General features: G+C 42.3%; 1 pseudogene; it reads left to right on the top strand.

The window, feature by feature from the left end:
• The window catches only part of LOC124018283, a 142,446-nt pseudogene that overhangs the window by 99,652 nt on the left and 21,140 nt on the right, over positions 1-21,654 (top strand).

Below are 21,654 nucleotides of genomic sequence, written 5' to 3'. Positions count from 1 at the left end.
ACTGTCTACTTCCTAAATCATACCCTATGTATTGCACTATACTGTCTACTTCCTAAATCATACCCTATTCCCTATGTAGTGCACTGTACTGTCTACTTCCTAAATCATACCCTATGTAGTGCACTGTACTGTCTACTTCCTAAATCATACCCTATTCCCTATGTAGTGCACTGTACTGTCTACTTCCTAAATCATACCCTATGTATTGCACTGTACTGTCTACTTCCTAAATCATACCCTATGTAGTGCACTGTACTGTCTACTTCCTAAATATACAGTATGTGCCTTTAGTGTAGTGAACTGTACTTCTACTTCCTAAATCATACCCTATGTAGTGCACTATACTGTCTACTTCCTAAATCATACCCTATGTAGTGCACTATACTGTCTACTTCCTAAATCATTCCCTATGTAGTGCACTAATTTTGACCAGAGCCTGATATACAGTATGTGCTTTTAGTTTAGGAACAGAACTTCTCTCCGTCCCTCCGTCCCTCTCTCCCTCCGTCTCTCTCTCTATCTCTCTCCCTCCATCCCCCTATCTCTCCTTCTCTATCGCTCTCACTCTCTATCGCTCTCACTCTCTCCCTCTCTTTCCCCTCCCATCTCTCTCTCTCCATCCTCACTCTCTCCCCCTCTGTCTCTGTCTCTCTCCCAGTCTCCTGAATGCCAATAAGATCCATTGTATTCGAGCCACAGCCTTCCAGGACCTAGAGAATCTAGCTCTGCTGTCTCTCTACGACAACAAGATCCAGACCCTGGCTAAAGGAACCTTCTCACCCCTTCACAGTATACAGACACTGTGAGTCACACACACACGCATGGATGCACACACACCTTCACACAGTATACAGGCACTGTGGTATGCATAGGTATACTGTCAAATACAATACCCAAACAGGCATACATACATGCTCCATCCTACATACTGATGCATACAGATGAAGTCTTCACATCCATATAGTATTAGAGCAGGTCTGTTCTATGACGGTTCTGGAGGGACCAAACACTCCTGCTTTTATCCTCTCCTTGTAATAAGGGACTAATTCAGACCTGGGACACCGGGGGAGTGCAATTAACTACCAGGTAGAAACAAAACCAGAAGTGTTTGAGGAGACCAGGACCTGGAATCAATTAACTACCAGGTAGAAACAAAACCAGAAGTGGTTGGGGAGACCAGGACCTGGAATCAATTAACTACCAGGTAGAAACAAAACCAGAAGTGGTTGGGGAGACCAGGACCTGGAATCAATTAACTACCAGGTAGAAACAAAACCAGAAGTGGTTGGGGAGACCAGGACCTGGAATCAATTAACTACCAGGTAAAAACAAAACCAGAAGTGTTTGAGGAGACCAGGACCTGGAATCAATTAACTACCAGGTAGAAACAAAACCAGAAGTGGTTGGGGAGACCAGGACCTGAAATCAATTAACTACCAGGTAGAAACAAAACCAGAAGTGGTTGGGCCCTCCATATTATTTTAAAACCTGACCTCTCTCTCCCCCTAGTCACCTGGCCCAGAACCCATTTGTGTGTGACTGTAGTGTGAAATGGCTGGCAGACATACCTGAGGTCCAACCCCATAGAGACCAGCGGTGCTCCTGTCCCAGCCCACGCAGACTGGCACTCAAACCTTCATCGGGCAGATCAAGAGCAAGAAGTTCCGCTGCTCTGGTGTGTGTATGTCTGTCTGTCTGTGGTCATCTGACGTGTGTGTGTGTCTGCAGTGTGTGTGTGTCTAGCTACATCACCTTGTTCCAACTTATGCCGGGCTCCGTCCCAGCACACACACGGCACTCTTTCCCTTCATCAGCCAGCGGTATAGGCCAGCATTATCTGCTAGCACTATAGGCCAGCATTATCTGCCAGCGTTAAGGGCCAGCATTATCTGCCAGCATTATCTGCCAACGTTATAGGCCTGCATTATCTGCCCGCGTTATAGGTCAGCATTATCTGCCAACGTTATAGGCCAGCATTATCTGCCAGCGTTATAGGCCAGCATTATCTGCCAACGTTATAGGCCAGCATTATCTGCCAGCGTTATAGGCCAGCATTATCTGCCAACGTTAAAGGCCAGCATTATCTGCCAGCGTTATAGGCCAGCATTATCTGCCAGCGTTATAGGCCAGCATTATCTGCCAGCGTTATAGGCCAGCATTATCTGCCAACGTTATAGGCCAGCATTGTCTGCCAGCGTTAAAGGCCAGCATTATCTGCCAGTGTTAAAGGTCAGCATTATCTGCCAACGTTATAGGCCAGCATTATCTGCCAGCATTAAATGCCAGCATTATCTGCCCGCGTTATAGGCCAGCATTATCTGCCCGCGTTATAGTCCAGCATTATCTGCCAGCGTTATAGCCCAGCATTATCTGCCAGCGTTATCTGCCAACCCAGCCCCAGTGAAACCACTAACGGCTCCTTGATCTGTGTGCTTTAGACCTGGTACAGGTTATGACAGGTTATAAGGCATTACGTAGAGTCATGTTGAACCATGATACCATGGAGATGACGTGGTGTTTTCTGTTTCATATCTAACTGCGTTACAGGGCCAGGAGATGCTGCTTTCTTATTCATCAGAGATATAGATATATCTATCTTAGAGTAGGAAAACAAACAATTACAAAGCTACTGCATTCTACAGTATATACAAATATTCTATATCCTGATGCCATCCTCCTTAAACTGTCAGTAAACTTAATTTGTTTTTTTTTGTTTCCATGGTAGCTAAGGAGCAGTACCACATCCCAGGTACGTGTGTGTTAGTTCTACATATCCGTATATGTACTTCTGTATATACATACTGTAGTATATTATACTGTATATCTATATCTGTATCTGTATAATATATCTGTTTATATACATACTGTAGTATATTATACTGTATATCTGTACCTCTGTATATACATACTGTTGTATATTATACTGTATATCTGTACTTCTGTATATACATACTGTAGTATATTATACTGTATATCTGTACTTCTGTATATACATACTGTAGTATATTATACTGTATATCTGTATTTCTGTATATACATACTGTAGTATATTATACTGTTTATCTGTATCTGTACTTCTGTATATACATACTGTAGTATATTATACTGTATATCTGTATCTGTACTTCTGTATATACATACTGTAGTATATTATACTGTATATCTGTATTTGTCCTGCACATTGGACCTGCTCATGTGTGACGTATAGAACATGTCAAATGAACTGTGACTTCTGTGTTGTGTCCAGGCATGTTGGACGCTAAACAGTAACTGGGTATGAAAATACTACACTGTGTTCTATGTAGGGTTGCAAAGATCTGGGAACTTTCCCAAAATTCCCAGGTTTCCTGCTTATTCCCTCCTGATTCCAGGAACATTTCACTTGGGTTTCTGGAAAACTTGGGACATTTGTGAAAGTTGCCGGACATTTGCAACCCTAATTCTATGTGTGTTGTACAGTATATCTAAATACAGTATGTTATATTTGATAATACAGTGTGTTCTATGTGATCAAATCAAAGAGTAGAGTTAGAGTTATTATAGTGACATATAGGTAGAGTTATTATAGTGACTATGCACAGATGATAACAGAGAGTAGCAGCGGTGTAAAAGAGGGGGAGAGGGGGTGGGGGTGGGGGGCAATGCAAATAGTCTGGGTAGCCACTTGATTAGATGTTCAGGAGTCTTATGGCTTGGGGGTAGAAGCTGTTTAGAAGCTTCTTGGTCCAAGATTTGGTGCTCTGGTAGCGCTTGCTGTGCGGTAGCAAAGAGAACAGCCTATGACTGGGGGGGCTGGAGTCTTTGACAATTTTTAGGGCCTTCCTCTGACACCGCCTGGTATAGAGGTCCTGGATGGCAGGAAGCTTGGCTCCAGTGATGTACTTGGCCGTTTGCACTACCCTCTGTAGTGCCTTGCGGTTGGAGGCTGAGCAGTTGCCATACCAGGCAGTGAAGCAACCAGTCAGGATGCTTTCGGCCCTCTTTTTCCTGTAGTCCACAATCATCTCCTTTGCCTTGATCATGTTGCGGGAAAGGTTGTTGTCCTGGCACCACACGGCCAGGTCTCTGACCTCCTCCCTATTGGCGGTCTCGTCGTTGTCTGTGATCAGTCCTACCACTGTTGTGTCATCGGCAAACTTAATGATGGTGTTTGAGCTGTGTCTGGCAGTGTAGTCATGAGTGAACAAGGAGTACAGGAGGGGACTGAGCACACACTCCTGAGGGGTCCCTGTGTTGAGGATCAGCATGGTGGATGTGTTGTTACCCACCCTTACCACCTTGGGGCGGCCCTTGAGGAAGTACAGGATCCAGTTGCAGAGGGAGGTGTTTAATCCCAGGGTCCTTAGCTTATTAATGAGCTTTGATGGCACTACAGTGTTGAACGTTGAGCTGTACTCAATGAATAGCATTCTCACATAGGTGTTCCTTTTGTCCAGGTGGGAAATGGCAGTGTGGAGTGCAATAGAAATGGCATAATCTGTAAATCTGTTGGTGCGGTATGCCAATTGTAATGGGTCTAGAGTTTCTGGGATAGTGGTGTTGATGTGAGCCATGACCAGCCTTTCAAAGCACTTCATGGCTATAGACGTCAGTGCTACAGGTTGGTAGTCATTCAGGCAGGTTACCTTAGTGTTCTTGGGCACAGGCACTATGGTGGTCTGCTTGAAACATGTTGGTATTACAGACTCAGACAGGGAGAGGTTGAACATGTCAATGAAGACACGTGCCAGTTGGTCAGCGCATGCTCGCAGTACACGTCCTGGTAATCCGTCTGGCCCTGTGAATGTTGACCTGTTTAAAGGTCTTACTCACATCGGCTGTGGAGAGAGTGATCACACAGTCTTCTGGAACAGCTGGTGCTGTCATGCATGTTTCAGTGTTATTTGCCTTGAAGCAAGTATATAAGTAGTTTTGCTCGTCTGGTAGGCTTGTGTGACTGGGCAGCTCTCGACTGTGCTTCCCTTTGCAGTCTGTAATGTTTTGCAAACCCTGCCACATCCGACGAGCTTCAGAGCCGGTGTAGTATGATTCGATCTTAGTCCTGTATTGATACTTTGCCTGTTTGATGGTTCGACGGAGGGCATAGCAGGATTTCTTTTAAGCTTCCGGGTTAGAGTCCTGCTCCTTGAAAGCGGCAGCTCTAGCCTTTAGCTCAGTGCAGATGTTGCCTGTAACCCATGGCTTCTGGTTGGGGTATGTACGTACGGTCACTGTGGGGACGACATCATCGATGCACTTATTGTTGAAGCCAATGACTGATGTGATGTACTCCTCAATGCCATCTGAGGAATCCCAGAACATATTCCAGTCTGTGCTAGAAAAACAGTCCTGTAGCTTAGCATCTGCTTCATCTTATTACTTTTTTCACTGGTGTTTCCTGCTTTAATTTTTGCTTTTAAGCAGGAATCAGGAGGATATAATTATGGTCAGATTTGCCAAATGGAGGGCGAGGTAGAGCTTTGTAGGCGTCTCTGTGTGTGGAGTAAAGGTGGGCCAGAGTTTTTTTCCCCCTCTGGTTGCACATTTAACATGCTGATAGAAATTTGGTAAAACAGATTTAAGTTTCCCTGCATTAAAGTCCCCAGCCACTAGAAGCGTCGCCTCTGGGTAAACGTTTTCTTGTTTGCTTTTGACAGAATACAGCTCATTCAATGCTGTCTTAGTGCCAGCCAGTCTGTGGTGGTATGTAAACAGTGTGTTCTGTGTGATAATACGGTGAGTTCTATGTGATATACGGTATGTTCTATGTGATCATACGGTGAGTTCTATGTGATCATACGGTGAGTTCTATGTGATAATACAGTTCTATGTGATAATACAGTGTGTTCAGTGTTAATACAGTGTGTTGTATGTGACAATACAGTGTGTTCTATGTGATAATACAGTGTGTTCTATGTGATAATACAGTGTGTTCTATGTGATAATACAGTGTGTTCTATGTGATAATACAGTGTGTTCTATGTGATAATACGGTGTTCTACATGTGATAATACAGTGTGTTCTGTGTGATAATACAGTGTGTTCTATGTGATAATACAGTGTGTTCTATGTGATAATACAGTGTGTTCTATGTGATAATACAGTGTGTTCTATGTGATAATACAGTGTGTTCTATGTGATAATACAGTGTGTTCTCTATGTGATAATACAGTGTGTTCTATGTGATAATACAGTGTGTTCTGTGATATAATACAGTGTGTTCTATGTGATAATACAGTGTGTTCTATGTGATAATACAGTGTGTTCTATGTGATAATACAGTGTGTTCTATGTGATAATACGGTGTGTTCTATGTGATAATACAGTGTGTTCTATGTGATAATACAGTGTGTTCTGTGTGTGGTGAATGTGTTCAGGTACAGAAGACACCCGTCTGAATAATGAGTGTAAGTGTGTTCTATGTGTACAGTGTGTTCTGTGTGTGGTGAATGTGTTGTCCTCTGAATAATGAGTGTAACAGTAAGCCAGTGTGTCCTGCTGTCGCTGTGAAGCCAACGTAGTGGACTGTTCTAACCTCCGTCTCACCAAGTTCCCCCAACACCTACCTGCCTCTACCACCGAGCTGTAAGGACACACACACAGTATACTGTCATCTATTGCTGCTTTCTGTCTGTTCTCTGACAGTTTTCTCCTCCCGTCTCAGGCGTCTCAACAACAATGACATCTCAGTGCTGGAAGCCACCGGCGTCTTCAAGACCCTCTCTCAGCTCAAGAAAATGTACGCTCTCTCAATTTACTTCTGAAGTTTTAAGTTAACCACCATTGTTGATTTTTTGGGGGTATTAGTTCATGACATATATTCATTAACATTTGAATAATAATAATAATATAATTAATAAACATAGTGTAACTGCTGATGAGGTGTAACAAGGCATAATATTTCAGACCAATATCTAAAAGGAATTTATATCTATTCATTAGTAACCATAAAAGTCCACGTGTCTTGTATGTTATTGGATAATTCAGTTGACCATTGGTTTGTTGTTTGTAACCAGCATAATCCATGTTTTTCAGTAACCTTAGCAACAACAAGATCTCAGAGATCGAGGACGGAGTGTTTGATGGGGCGGGGTCTGTCATGGAGCTCCACCTGACAGCCAATCTCTTGGACTCTGTCAGAGGGACCATGTTCAGGGGCATGGGCGGCGTCCGCATGCTGTGAGTTAGCACCTTCATCATTATCATCATCATTATTATCAGCATCATGATCATTATTATCATCAATCAATCAAATGTATTTATAAAGCCCTTTTTACATCAGTCGATGTCAAAAAAGTGTTTATACAGAAACCCAACCTAAAACCCCAAACAGCAAGGAATGCAGATGTAGAACAGTTGAAACAGGATCAGCAGCACAACCAGGTGGACTGGGGACAGCAAGGAGTCATCAGGCCAGGTAGTCCTGATGCATGGTCCTAGGGCTCAGGTCCGAGAGAAGAGAAAGAGAGAGGGAATTAGAGGGAGCATACTTAAATTCACACAGGACACAGGATAAGACAGGAGAAGTACTCCAGATATAACAGACTGACCCGAGCCCCCCAACACATAAACTACTGCAGCATATCATCATCATCAGCATTATCATTGTAATTATCATCATTATCATTACAATTATTATAATTACCATTGCCATCGTCATTATCATCATCACCATTATCATGATCATCATCATGATCATCATCGTTTTCATAGTCACCATTTTCATCTTAATCATAATTATTATCATCAATTATTTAAGTAATAAGGCCTGAGGAGGTGTGGTATATGGCCAAAAATAGCACAGCTAAGGGCTGTTCTTACGCACGACGCACTGCGGAGTGCCTGGACACAATCCTTAGCTGTGGTATATTGGCCATATACCACAAACCCCCGATGTGCCTTATTGCTATTTGCCGTGGAAATTCATACTGAGTGAGACTTTGTCATTTCTTCAAACAATCATCTTTATTTAATATCGATTTAATTATTGCAATAATGAAACTGGTCAACCCAAAAGTCTTGAAGGATAATTGTCGTCATCAATATAAAATGCTGTCTTCACCAATGACTACAGTGTCTCTCTGTGTGTTGTAGGATGTTGAGGAACAACCGTATCAGCTGTATCCATAACGGCAGCTTCACTGGTCTGACCAACGTCCGCCTGTTGTCTCTCTATGACAACCAGCTCCACACCATAATGCCTGGGGCCTTCGACACACTGCCCAACCTCTCTACACTGTAAGACACACATACACACATTCACAAATCATCCTTGAAAAGTTTAAGAACTCTGTTGTAGACTGACCGCCTCTCTTTATCTCTCACACTCGCTCTCTTTCTCTCCCCCTATTTCCCTCCACCTCTCTCTCCCCCCACCTCTCTCTCTCCCCCCACCTTTCTCTCTCCCCCCACCTCTCTCTCTTAACCCCACCTCTCTCTCTTAACCCCACCTCTCTCTCTTAACCCCACCTCTCTCTAACCTCCACTTCTCTCTCTTCCCCCACCTTTCTCTCTCCTCCCCACCTTTCTCTCTCCCCCCACCTTTCTCTCTCCCCCACCTCTCTCTCTCCCCCCACCTTTCTCTCTCCCCCCACCTCTCTCTCCCCCCACCTTTCTCTCTCCCCCCACCTCTCTCTCTTAACCCCACCTCTCTCTCTTAACCCCACCTCTCTCTCTTAACCCCACCTCTCTCTCTTAACCCCACCTCTCTCTAACCTCCACTTCTCTCTCTTCCCCCACCTCTTTCTTCCTCCCTCCCTCAGGAACCTGTTGGCCAACCCGTTTAACTGTGACTGGAGGAGAGTAGCTGTGTAGCTCGTCCTCAGTGTCCCAGTGAGTGTACCTGTACACGGTGGTCCGCTGTAGTAACAAGCACCTCGTCTGGCGTGGTTGGGGGCGTGGCTTCGTTCTAGACGAATCGTAACGGGGAACCCTCGCTGCCAGAGCCCCTCCTTCCTCAGAGAGATCCCACTACAGGACGTAGCAGCACCAGACTTCCGCTGCGACGACGGTACGACACACACACACACACGCACACACACACGCACGGACTCACACACACGCACACACACACACGCACGGACTCACGCAGAAACACACATCACACACAAGGACACAGAGATTTTATCATTTCATTGATAGAAGTATATTACATTTCAAAATATTTCAAGTAGTCTCCCTTCTCTCCCAGGTGCAGTATTGGAGGAGAGTAGCTGTGTAGCTCGTCCTCAGTGTCCCAGTGAGTGTACCTGTACAGAGACGGTGGTCCGCTGTAGTAACAAGCACCTCCAGGCCCTGCCCAAGGGGTTGCCCCGCAACGTCACTGAACTGTAAGTCACAGACTGGGGTTAGAGGTCAGGAGACAAAGGGAAGGGTGCTTGGGGTTAGGGCTTAGAGATCTGGAATACACTTTTCTTAAATACTCAGTTCACCAGTTAGCACTTAGTTATATAACGTAGTACCTGTGTAATAGGTAGGTATAACCCTATAGTCTGTTCTGGCTAGGACAAGGCTTACTGACTAATAGGTAGGTATAACCCTGTAGTCTGTTCTGGCTAGGACAAGGCTTACTGACTAATAGGTAGGTATAACCCTGTAGTCTGTTCTGGCTAGGACAAGGCTTACTGACTAATAGGTAGGTATAACCCTGTAGTCTGTTCTGGCTAGGACAAGGCTTACTGACTAATAACTAATAAGGTATAACCACTGTAGTCTGTTCTGGCTAGGACAAGGCTTACTGACTAATAGGTAGGTATAACCCTTAGTCTGTTCCCTAGGACAAGGCTTCAAACACCTGAGCTAATAGGTAGGTATAACCCTGTAGTCTGTTCTGGCTAGGACAAGTGCTTACTGACTAATAGGTAGGTATAACCCTGTTAGTCTGTTCTGGCTAGGACAAGGCTTACTGACTGTTAGGTAGGTATAACCCTATAGTCTGTTCTGGCTAGGACAAGGCTTACTGACTAATAGGTAGGTATAACCCTGTAGTCTGTTCTACTGTACTAGGACAGAGTGTTTTACTCATTAAGGCTTACTGACTAATAGGTAGGTATAACAAGTTCTCATATAGTCTGTTCTGGCAAGGACAAGGCTTACTGACTAAAAGGTATAACCCAGAGTCTGTTCTGGCTAGGACAAGGCTTACTGACTAATACAAAAAGGTATAACCCTGTAGTCTGTTCTGGCTAGGACAAGGCTTACTGACTAATAGGCCATGGTAGGTATAACCCTGTAGTCTGTTCTGAAGCTAGGACAAGGCTTAATGACTAATAGGTAGGTATAACCCTGTAGTCTGTTCTGGCTAGGACAAGGCTTAATGACTAATAGGTAGGTATAACCCTGTAGTCTGTTCTGGCTAGGACAAGGCTTACTGACTAATAGGTAGGTATAACCCTGTAGTCTGTTCTGGCTAGGACAAGGCTTACTGACTAATAACTAATAACTTAGTTACTTTAACCACAGTGTCCTCCTCCTCCTCCTCTTCCTCCTCCTCCTCCTCCTCTTCCTCTTCCTCCTCTCAGGTATCTGGATGGGAACCAGTTCAGCATGGTGCCCAGGGAACTGTCCACCTTCAAACACCTGCAGCTGGTGTGAGTTAACCATTACTGTCTGTTAGTGTGTCTGTTGTGTCTGTTATGAGTTAACCACTACTGTCTGTTAGTGTGTCTGTTGTGAGTTAACCATTACTGTCTGTTACTGTGTCTGTTACTGCATGGTCAGTGGTGTTCCTGGGCTTAGGTCCCCATGACTGTGTTACTGATCCTCTCACTGATACTGTACTGTACAAAGGTGTACTGTGCCCTAGAGGTCACCAACCATGGTCCTGGTCCCTACAGAGTGTTTTATTCATTGTATTTCACCTTTATTTAACCAGGTAGCAAGTTGAGAACAAGTTCTCATTTACAACTGCGACCTGGCCAAGATAAAGCAAAGCAGTGCGACACAAACAACAACACAGAGTTACACATGGAATAAACCAACATACAGTCAATAATACAGTACAAAAAGGCTATATACAGTATGTGCAAATGAGGTAGGATAAGGGAGGTATAATAGGCCATGGTGGTGAATAAATAGGCAATAAATAGGCCATGGTGGTGAAGTAATTAGAATATAGCAATTAAACACTGGAATGGTAGATGTGCAGAGATTAATGTGCAAGTAGAGATACTGGGGTGCAAAGGAGCAAGATAAATAAATAAATACAGTGTGGGGATGAGGTAGTTGGATGGGCTATTTACAGATGGGCTATGTACAGATGCAGTGATCTGTGAGCTGCTCCGACAGCTGGTGCTTATAGCTAGTGAGAGAGATATGAGTCTCCAGCTTCAGTGATTTTTGCAGTTCGTTCCAGTCATTGGCAGCAGAGAACTGGAAGGGAAGGCGGCCAAAGAAAGAATTGGCTTTGGGGGTGACTAGAGAGATATACCTGCTGGAGTGCGTGCTACAGGTGGGTGCTGCTATGGCGGCCTTGTAGATGACCTGGAGCCAGTGGGTTTGGCGAACAAACAGGAGTATGAAGCGAGGGCCAGCCAACGCTCCAGGAGCATACAGGTCGCAATGGTGGGTAGTATATTAGCTTTGGTGACAAAACGTATGGCACTGTGATAGACTGCATCCAGTTTGTTGAGTAGAGTGTTGGAGGCTATTTTGTAAATGACATCCAAGGCAAACATGAGGATCGGTAGGATGGTCAGTTTTACGAGGGTATGTTTGGCAGCATGAGTGAAGGATGCTTTGATGCAAAATAGGAAGCAGATTCTAGATTTAATTTTGGATTGGAGATGCTTAATGTGAGTCTGGAAGGAGAGTTTACAGTCTAACCAGACACCTAGGTATTTATAGTTTTCCCAGGTTTACAGTCATGGGCTCAACACCTAGGTATTTATAGTTTTCCAGTTTTACAGTCTAACCAGACACCTAGGTCTTTATAGTTTTCCAGGTTTACAGTCTAACCAGACACCTAGGTCTTAGTTTTCCAGGTTTACAGTCTAACCAGACACCCAGGTATTTGTAGGTCCAGGTTTACAGTAATCCAGACACCTAGGTATTTATAGATGTCCAGGTTTACAGTCTCAAAAACCCAGACACCCTTTAAAGTTCAGATATTTGTAGTACACTCAGGTTTCCCAGTCTGTGCCCCAACCAGACACCTAGGTATTTATAGGTGGCAAGGTTTCCAGTCTCCTAGGTCTTTTAGTTTTCCAGGTTTACAGTATAACCAGACACCCAGGTATAACAAGGTGGGTTTTACAGTCTAGTATTTGTGTTTTCCAGGTTTACAGTCTAACCAGACACCTAGGTCTTTATAGTTTTCCAGGTTTACAGTCTAACCAGACAATTCCAGGTATTTGTAGTTGTCCAGGTTTACAGTCTAACCAGTCCTAGGTCCATTTTGTAGTTGATCCAGGTTTGCAGGTGAATGACCAGACACCCAGAGTCTTTTGTAGTTGTCCAGGTTTACAGTCTATCCAGACAGGTATTTATAGTTTTCCAGGTTTACAGTCTAACCAGACACCCAGGTATTTATAGTTTTCCAGGTTTACAGTCTTGAACCAGAGACCCAACCACGACACGACAGGGTTGATACACAAACACCCAGGTATTTATAGTTGTCCAGGTTTACAGTCTAATCAGAAAAGGACCCAGGTGGGAATTTAAATGATTGATTAGGGGAATAGGAACAGTCTGGGAGCAGAACGGAACGATAGAGGTATTTATAGTTGTCCAGGTTTACAGTCTAACCAGACACCCAGGTATTTGAACAGTTGGAAAGGTTGACAAGACAATCCAAACATGACAGGAGATTTAATGTGAGTCTGGTCCAGAGTTTACAGTCTAACCAGACACCTAGGTATTTATAGTTTTCCAGGTTTACAGTCTAACCAGACACCTAGGTCTTTATAGTTTTCCAGTTTTACAGTCTAACCAGACACCCAGGTCTTTATAGTTGTCCAGGTTTACAGTCTAACCAGACACCTAGGTATTTATAGATGTCCAGGTTTACAGTCTAACCAGACACCCAGGTATTTGTAGTTGTCCAGGTTTACAGTCTAACCAGACACCTAGGTATTTATAGGTGTCCAGGTTTACAGTCTAACCAGACACCTAGGTCTTTATAGTTTTCCAGGTTTACAGTATAACCAGACACCCAGGTATTTGTAGTTGTCCAGGTTTACAGTCTAACCAGACACCCAGGTATTTGTAGTTTTCCAGGTTTACAGTCTAACCAGACACCTAGGTCTTTATAGTTTTCCAGGTTTACAGTCTAACCAGACACCCAGGTATTTGTAGTTGTCCAGGTTTACAGTCTAACCAGACACCCAGGTATTTATAGTTGTCCAGGTTTACAGTCTAACCAGACACCCAGGTATTTGTAGTTGTCCAGGTTTACAGTCTAACCAGACACCTAGGTCTTTATAGTTTTCCAGGTTTACAGTCTAACCAGACACCCAGGTATTTGTAGTTGTCCAGGTTTACAGTCTAACCAGACACCCAGGTATTTGTAGTTGTCCAGGTTTACAGTCTAACCAGACACCCAGGTATTTGTATACCCGTTCTGTTATAATCTCCACCCGGCACAGCCAGAAGAGGACTGGCCACCCCACATATGCTCTCTCTAATTCTCTCTTTCTTTCTCTCTCTCGGAGGACCTGAGCCCTAGGACCGTGCCCCAGGACTACCTGACATGATGGCTCCTTGCTGTCCCCAGTCCACCTGACTGTGCTGCTGCTCCAGTTTCAACTGTTCTGCCTTATTATTATTTGACCATGCTGGTCATTTATGAACATTTGAACATCTTGGTCATGTTCTGTTATAATCTCTACCCGGCACAGCCAGAAGAGGACTGGCCACCCCACATAGCCCGGTTCCTCTCTAGGTTTCTTCCTAGGTTTTGGCCTTTCTAGGGAGTTTTTCCTAGCCACCGTGCTTTTACACCTGCATTGTTTGCTGTTTGGGGTTTTAGGCTGGGTTTCTGTACAGCACTTTGAGATATCAGCTGATGTACGAAGGGCTATATAAATAAATTTGATTTGATTTGATTTGTAGTTGTCCAGGTTTACAGTCTAACCAGACACCTAGGTATTTATAGTTGTCCAGGTTTACAGTCTAACCAGACACCCAGGTATTTGTAGTTGTCCAGGTTTACAGTCTAACCAGACACCCAGATATTTGTAGTTGTCCAGGTTTACAGGTGTACAGGTTTCTGTTTACAACCCAGCACAACAGACCTTCATTAGCTTAATCGGTTGTTTTAGAGCTGTGCTGGAACAAAAACACGTGCACAATGTAGCTCTCTAGGACCAGAACTGTTCTAGTGGTTTCTCTACAGTCCAATGTGTAACCATGACCACCAGGTGGCGATATGGAGCCTGCTCTGCACTTGACTCCACTTCAGTCAATAACAGCATTATCCAATCCACAATCCACCAGCTCATAGCTACCTCTGATAGACTAGAGTGGGTTAATGGTTATTCACTTAACACCTCCATTTGACACAAAAAGCCTTTATTCTGTTGAGATGGGATATGAAGTGTATAGGAGGAGGGTTGCTGCTGAGTGTCTGATGATGGGTATTAAACTGCATTAACAGGATGGATACGTCTCAGATGGCACCTCATTCCCTATGTAGTGCACCACTTTTGACAATTGCCCAGGCTCTGGTCAAAAGAAGTGCCCTATAAAGGGGATAGGGTGCCATTTAACTTGGACACAGACTACAGTGCATTCAGAAAGTATTCAGACCCCTTGACTTTTTCCACATTTTGTTACGTTCCAGCCGTATTCTAAAATTGATTAAATCGTTTCCCCCCCTCATCAATCTAGACACAATACCCCAAAATGACAAAGCAAAAAACGGAAATATCAAATTTACATAAGTATTCAGATCCTTTACGCAGTACTTTGTTGAAACACATTTGGCAGCGATTACAGCCTCCAGTCTTTTGGGGTATGTATTTGGGGAGTTTCTCCCATTCCTCTCTACAGATCCTCTTAAGCGCTGTTAGGTTGGATGGGGAGCGTTGCTGCACAGATATTTTCAGGTCTCTCCAGAGTCTCCCAGTCCCTGCCGCTGAAAAACATCCCCACAGCATGATGCTGCCACCACCATGCTTCACCGTAGGGATGGTTCCAGGTTTCCTCCAGACGTGATGCTTGGCATTCAGGCCAAATAGTTCAATCTTGGTTTCATTAGACCAGAGAATCTTGTTTCTCGTTGTCTGAGAATCCTTTAGGTGCCTTTTGGCAAACTCCAAGCTGACTTTCATGTGACTTTTACTAAGGAGTGGCTTCTGTCTGGCCACTCTACCATAATGACCTGTTCGGTAGAATGCTGCAGAGATGGTTGTCCTTCTGGAATGTTATCCCATCTCCACAGAGGAGCTCTGTCAGAGTGAACATCGGGTTCTTGGTCACCTCCCTGACCAAGGCCCTTCTCCCCAGATTGCTCAGTTTGGCTGGGTGGCCAGCTCTAGGAAGAGTCTTGGTGGTTCCAAACTTCTTCCATTTAAGAATGATGCAGGCCACTGTGTTCTTGGGGACCTTCAATGCTGCATAAATTTTTGTTAGCCTTCCCCAGATCTGTGCCTTGAAACAATCCTGTCTCAGAGCTCTACGGACAATTCTTTCAACCTCATGGCTTGGTTTTTGCTCTGACATGCACTGTCAACTGTGGGACCTTATATAGACAGGTGTGTGCCTTTCCAAATCATGTCCAATCAATTGAATTTACCACAGGTGGACTTCAATCAAATTATAGAAACATATCAAGGATGATCAATGAAAACAGGATGCAGCTGAGCTCAATTTGGAATCTCATAGCAAACGGTCTGAATACTTAAAAATAAATCAAATAAAATAATTTGAAAATAAATCTAAAAACTATTTTAATTTTGTCATCACAGGGTATTGTGTGTAGATTGCGAGGAAATATATATATTTTATAAATTTTAGAATATGTCTTTTCCGTAACAAAATGTGGAAAAATTGAAAGGGTCTGAATACTTCCCGAATGGCACTATGTGGATCTAACTGGATAACTGTAGATAACTAATGTGTTGGTTGTTTTTAACAGAAAGTCATTATGTTTAAGTGTTGGTTGTTTTTAACAGAAAGTCATTATGTTTAAGTGTTGTTTTTTTTTAAACAGAAAGTCATTATGTTTCAGTGTTGGTTGTTTTTAACAGAAAGTCATTATGTTTAAGTAGTGGTTGTTTTTAACCCTTGCTGTTCCAGAGATCTGAGTAACAACAGAATCAGCTCCCTGTCTGACTCCTCCTTCTCCAATATGAGCCAACTCACCACCCTGTGAGTCTTACACACACACACACACACACACACACACACACACACACACACACACACACACACACACACACACACACACACACACACACACACACACACACACACACACACACACACACACACACACACACACACACACACACACACACAAAAACAAACACACAATAATTAATCAGAAGACAATTATCTGAAGAACAAAAAAGGTTAAACAACAATATATGTTTTCTATTGAAAATACTTCTCCTCATGTTCATCATCCTCACACTGTATCTAGACTAGTGTACTGTCATAGAATGTTATATTAGAACTGTAGAATGTTCATCATCCTCACACTGTATCTAGACTAGTGTACTGTCATAGAATGTTATATTAGAACTGTAGAATGTTAATCATCCTCACACTGTATCTAGACTAGTGTACTGTCATAGAATGTTATATTAGAACTGTAGAATGTTCATCATCCTCACACTGTATCTAGACTAGTGTACTGTCATAGAATGTTATATTAGAACTGTAGAATGTTCATCATCCTCACACTGTATCTAGACTAGTGTACTGTCATAGAATGTTATATTAGAACTGTAGAATGTTCATCATCCTCACACTGTATCTAGACTAGTGTACTGTCATAGAATGTTATATTAGAACTGTAGAATGTTCATGATCCTCACACTGTATCTAGACTAGTGTACTGTCATAGAATGTTATATTAGAACTGTAGAATGTTCATCATCCTCACACTGTATCCAGACTAGTGTACTGTCATAGAATGTTATATTAGAACTGTAGAATGTTCATAATCCTCACACTGTATCTAGACTAGTGTACTGTCATAGAATGTTATATTAGAACTGTAGAATGTTCATAATCCTCACACTGTATCTAGACTAGTGTATCTAGACTAGTGTACTGTCATAGAATGTTATAATAGAACTGTAGAATGTTCATAATCCTCACACTGTATCTAGACTAGTGTATCTAGACTAGTGTACTGTCATAGAATGTTATATTAGAACTGTAGAATGTTCATCATCCTCACACTGTATCTAGACTAGTGTACTGTCATAGAATGTTATATTAGAACTGTAGAATGTTCATAATCCTCACACTATATCTAGACTAGTGTACTGTCATAGAATGTTATATTAGAACTGTAGAATGTTCATAATCCTCACACTGTATCTAGACTAGTGTACTGTCATAGAATGTTATATTAGAACTGTAGAATGTTCATAATCCTCACACTATATCTAGACTAGTGTACTGTCATAGAATGTTATATTAGAACTGTAGAATGTTCATCCTCACACTGTATCTAGACTAGTGTACTGTCATAGAATGTTATATTAGAACTGTAGAATGTTCATCCTCACACTGTATCTAGACTAGTGTACTGTCATAGAATGTTATATTAGAACTGTAGAATGTTCATCATCCTCACACTGTATCTAGACTAGTGTACTGTCATAGAATGTTATATTAGAACTGTAGAATGTTCATAATCCTCACACTGTATCTAGACTAGTGTACTGTCATAGAATGTTATATTAGAACTGTAGAATGTTCATAATCCTCACACTGTATCTAGACTAGTGTACTGTCATAGAATGTTATATTAGAACTGTAGAATGTTCATCATCCTCACACTGTATCTAGACTAGTGTACTGTCATAGAATGTTATATTAGAACTGTAGAATGTTCATAATCCTCACACTGTATCTAGACTAGTGTACTGTCATAGAATGTTATATTAGAACTGTAGAATGTTCATAATCCTCACACTGTATCTAGACTAGTGTACTGTCATAGAATGTTATATTAGAACTGTAGAATGTTCATAATCCTCACACTGTATCTAGACTAGTGTACTGTCATAGAATGTTATATTAGAACTGTAGAATGTTCATAATCCTCACACTGTATCTAGACTAGTGTATCTAGACTAGTGTACTGTCATAGAATGTTATAATAGAACTGTAGAATGTTCATCATCCTCACACTGTATCTAGACTAGTGTACTGTCATAGAATGTTATATTAGAACTGTAGAATGTTCATCATCCTCACACTGTATCTAGACTAGTGTACTGTCATAGAATGTTATATTAGAACTGTAGAATGTTCATCATCCTCACACTGTATCTAGACTAGTGTACTGTCATAGAATGTTATATTAGAACTGTAGAATGTTCATCATCCTCACACTGTATCTAGACTAGTGTACTGTCATAGAATGTTATATTAGAACTGTAGAATGTTCATAATCCTCGCACTGTATCTAGACTAGTGTACTGTCATAGAATGTTATATTAGAACTGTAGAATGTTCATAATCCTCATCTAGACTGTATCTAGACTAGTGTATCTAGACTAGTGTACTGTCATAGAATGTTATATTAGAACTGTAGAATGTTCATCCTCACACTGTATCTAGACTAGTGTACTGTCATAGAATGTTATATTAGAACTGTAGAATGTTCATAATCCTCACACTGTATCTAGACTAGTGTACTGTCATAGAATGTTATATTAGAACTGTAGAATGTTCATAATCCTCACACTGTATCTAGACTAGTGTACTGTCATAGAATGTTATATTAGAACTGTAGAATGTTCATAATCCTCACACTGTATCTAGACTAGTGTACTGTCATAGAATGTTATATTAGAACTGTAGAATGTTCATAATCCTCACACTGTATCTAGACTAGTGTACTGTCATAGAATGTTATATTAGAACTGTAGAATGTTCATAATCCTCACACTGTATCTAGACTAGTGTATCTAGACTAGTGTACTGTCATAGAATGTTATAATAGAACTGTAGAATGTTCATCATCCTCACACTGTATCTAGACTAGTGTACTGTCATAGAATGTTATATTAGAACTGTAGAATGTTCATCATCCTCACACTGTATCTAGACTAGTGTACTGTCATAGAATGTTATATTAGAACTGTAGAATGTTCATCATCCTCACACTGTATCTAGACTAGTGTACTGTCATAGAATGTTATATTAGAACTGTAGAATGTTCATCATCCTCACACTGTATCTAGACTAGTGTACTGTCATAGAATGTTATATTAGAACTGTAGAATGTTCATAATCCTCGCACTGTATCTAGACTAGTGTACTGTCATAGAATGTTATATTAGAACTGTAGAATGTTCATAATCCTCACACTGTATCTAGACTAGTGTATCTAGACTAGTGTACTGTCATAGAATGTTATAATAGAACTGTAGAATGTTCATCCTCACACTGTATCTAGACTAGTGTACTGTCATAGAATGTTATATTAGAACTGTAGAATGTTCATAATCCTCACACTATATCTAGACTAGTGTACTGTCATAGAATGTTATATTAGAACTGTAGAATGTTCATAATCCTCACACTGTATCTAGACTAGTGTACTGTCATAGAATGTTATATTAGAACTGTAGAATGTTCATAATCCTCACACTATATCTAGACTAGTGTACTGTCATAGAATGTTATATTAGAACTGTAGAATGTTCATCCTCACACTGTATCTAGACTAGTGTACTGTCATAGAATGTTATATTAGAACTGTAGAATGTTCATCCTCACACTGTATCTAGACTAGTGTACTGTCATAGAATGTTATATTAGAACTGTAGAATGTTCATCCTAACACTGTATCTAGACTAGTGTACTGTCATAGAATGTTATATTAGAACTGTAGAATGTTCATCATCCTCACACTGTATCTAGACTAGTGTACTGTCATAGAATGTTATAATAGAACTGTAGAATGTTCATCCTCACACTGTATCTAGACTAGTGTACTGTCATAGAATGTTATAATAGAACTGTAGAATGTTCATCCTCACACTGTATCTAGACTAGTGTACTGTCATAGAATGTTATTTTAGAACTGTAGAATGTTCATCATCCTCACACTGTATCTAGACTAGTGTACTGTCATATAATGTTATTTTAGAACTGTAGAATGTTCATCCTCACACTGTATCTAGACTAGTGTACTGTCATAGAATGTTATATTAGAAGTGTAGAATGTTCATCATGTAATAAGTGTCTCTGTGTGTTCTTCTCCTGACTGTGTTCTTGTGTTCCAGCATCCTGAGTTACAACTCTCTACGCTGCATCCCTCCTCTGGCCCTGGCTGGACTACGCTCTCTCAGACTACTGTAAGGGCTAAACCCCCCCGCTCTCTCAGACTACTGTAAGGGCCGAACCCCCCCGCTCTCTCAGACTACTGTAAGGGCCGAACCCCCCCGCTCTCTCAGACTACTGTAAGGGCCGAACCCCCCCGCTCTCTCAGACTACTGTAAGGGCTAAACCCCCCCGCTCTCTCAGACTACTGTAAGGGCTAAACCCCCCGCTCTCTCAGACTACTGTAAGGGCTAAACCCCCCGCTCTCTCAGACTACTGTAAGGGCTAAACCCCCCCCCCGCTCTCTCAGACTACTGTAAGGGCTCAGAACCCCCGCTCTCTCAGACTACTGTAAGGGCCGAACCCCCCGCTCTCTCAGACTACTGTAAGGGCCGAAGGGCCGAACCCCCCGCTCTCCCCCGCTCTCTCACACGCACACACACACACACTTCACACACGCATACTACACACACACGCACATACACACACGCAGAGCCTTAATAATAACATGTTTTGTGTTTCTCTGTCCCAGATCTCTTCATGGTAACGACATCTCTGAACTACTGGAGGGGATCTTCAGTGATGTGGCCTCCCTGTCTCACCTGTGAGTGTGTGTTTCCTGTGTGTATTTGTCCCGTGTGTGTGCACATTATCCCACTCAGCACGCTTAGCAGTGACCGCCTGCACCCTCTCCTATCTGTGTCAGAGTCAAGTGCTTTCCCATTCAGAGGGCATGGTATTGGATTGGCAATAAAGACACGCATGACTGAGTGTGTGTGTGTGTGTGTGTGTGTGTGTGTGTGTGTGTGTGTGTGTGTGTGTGTGTGTGTGTGTGTGTGTGTGTGTGTGTGTGTGTGTGTGTGTGTGTGTGTGTGTGTGTGTGTGTGTGTGTGTGTGTGTGTGTGTGTGTGTGTGTGTGTGTGTGTTCGAGGAAGCGTGACCTGTCTGGGACAAGCTAAAAGGGTCGTAGTGAAGGATTGATGGAGGAGAGAAAGGGAGGGAGGGATCGTGTCACTACAGAGGTCCATGTCTGTTGACCTTGTGTTGAGAGTAAAGAGAGAAACAGGGGATACAGCAGGTTAGCCTGGGTTATTAATGTAATACTCTACCTCACATACTAACACATCTGGTTCCATTGATGTACTATAACATGTGGTGGCACAGAGGTTCCCAGACATTCAACATCACTGAATAGAAACATTTAGTTTTTTTTGATACAGATCC

The sequence above is a fragment of the Oncorhynchus gorbuscha genome, unplaced genomic scaffold (assembly GCF_021184085.1).
Source record: "Oncorhynchus gorbuscha isolate QuinsamMale2020 ecotype Even-year unplaced genomic scaffold, OgorEven_v1.0 Un_scaffold_460, whole genome shotgun sequence".
Lineage (NCBI taxonomy): Eukaryota > Metazoa > Chordata > Actinopteri > Salmoniformes > Salmonidae > Oncorhynchus > Oncorhynchus gorbuscha.
The sequence above is the reverse complement of the archived record's forward strand: the minus strand, read 5'-3'. Positions and strand labels throughout refer to the sequence as shown.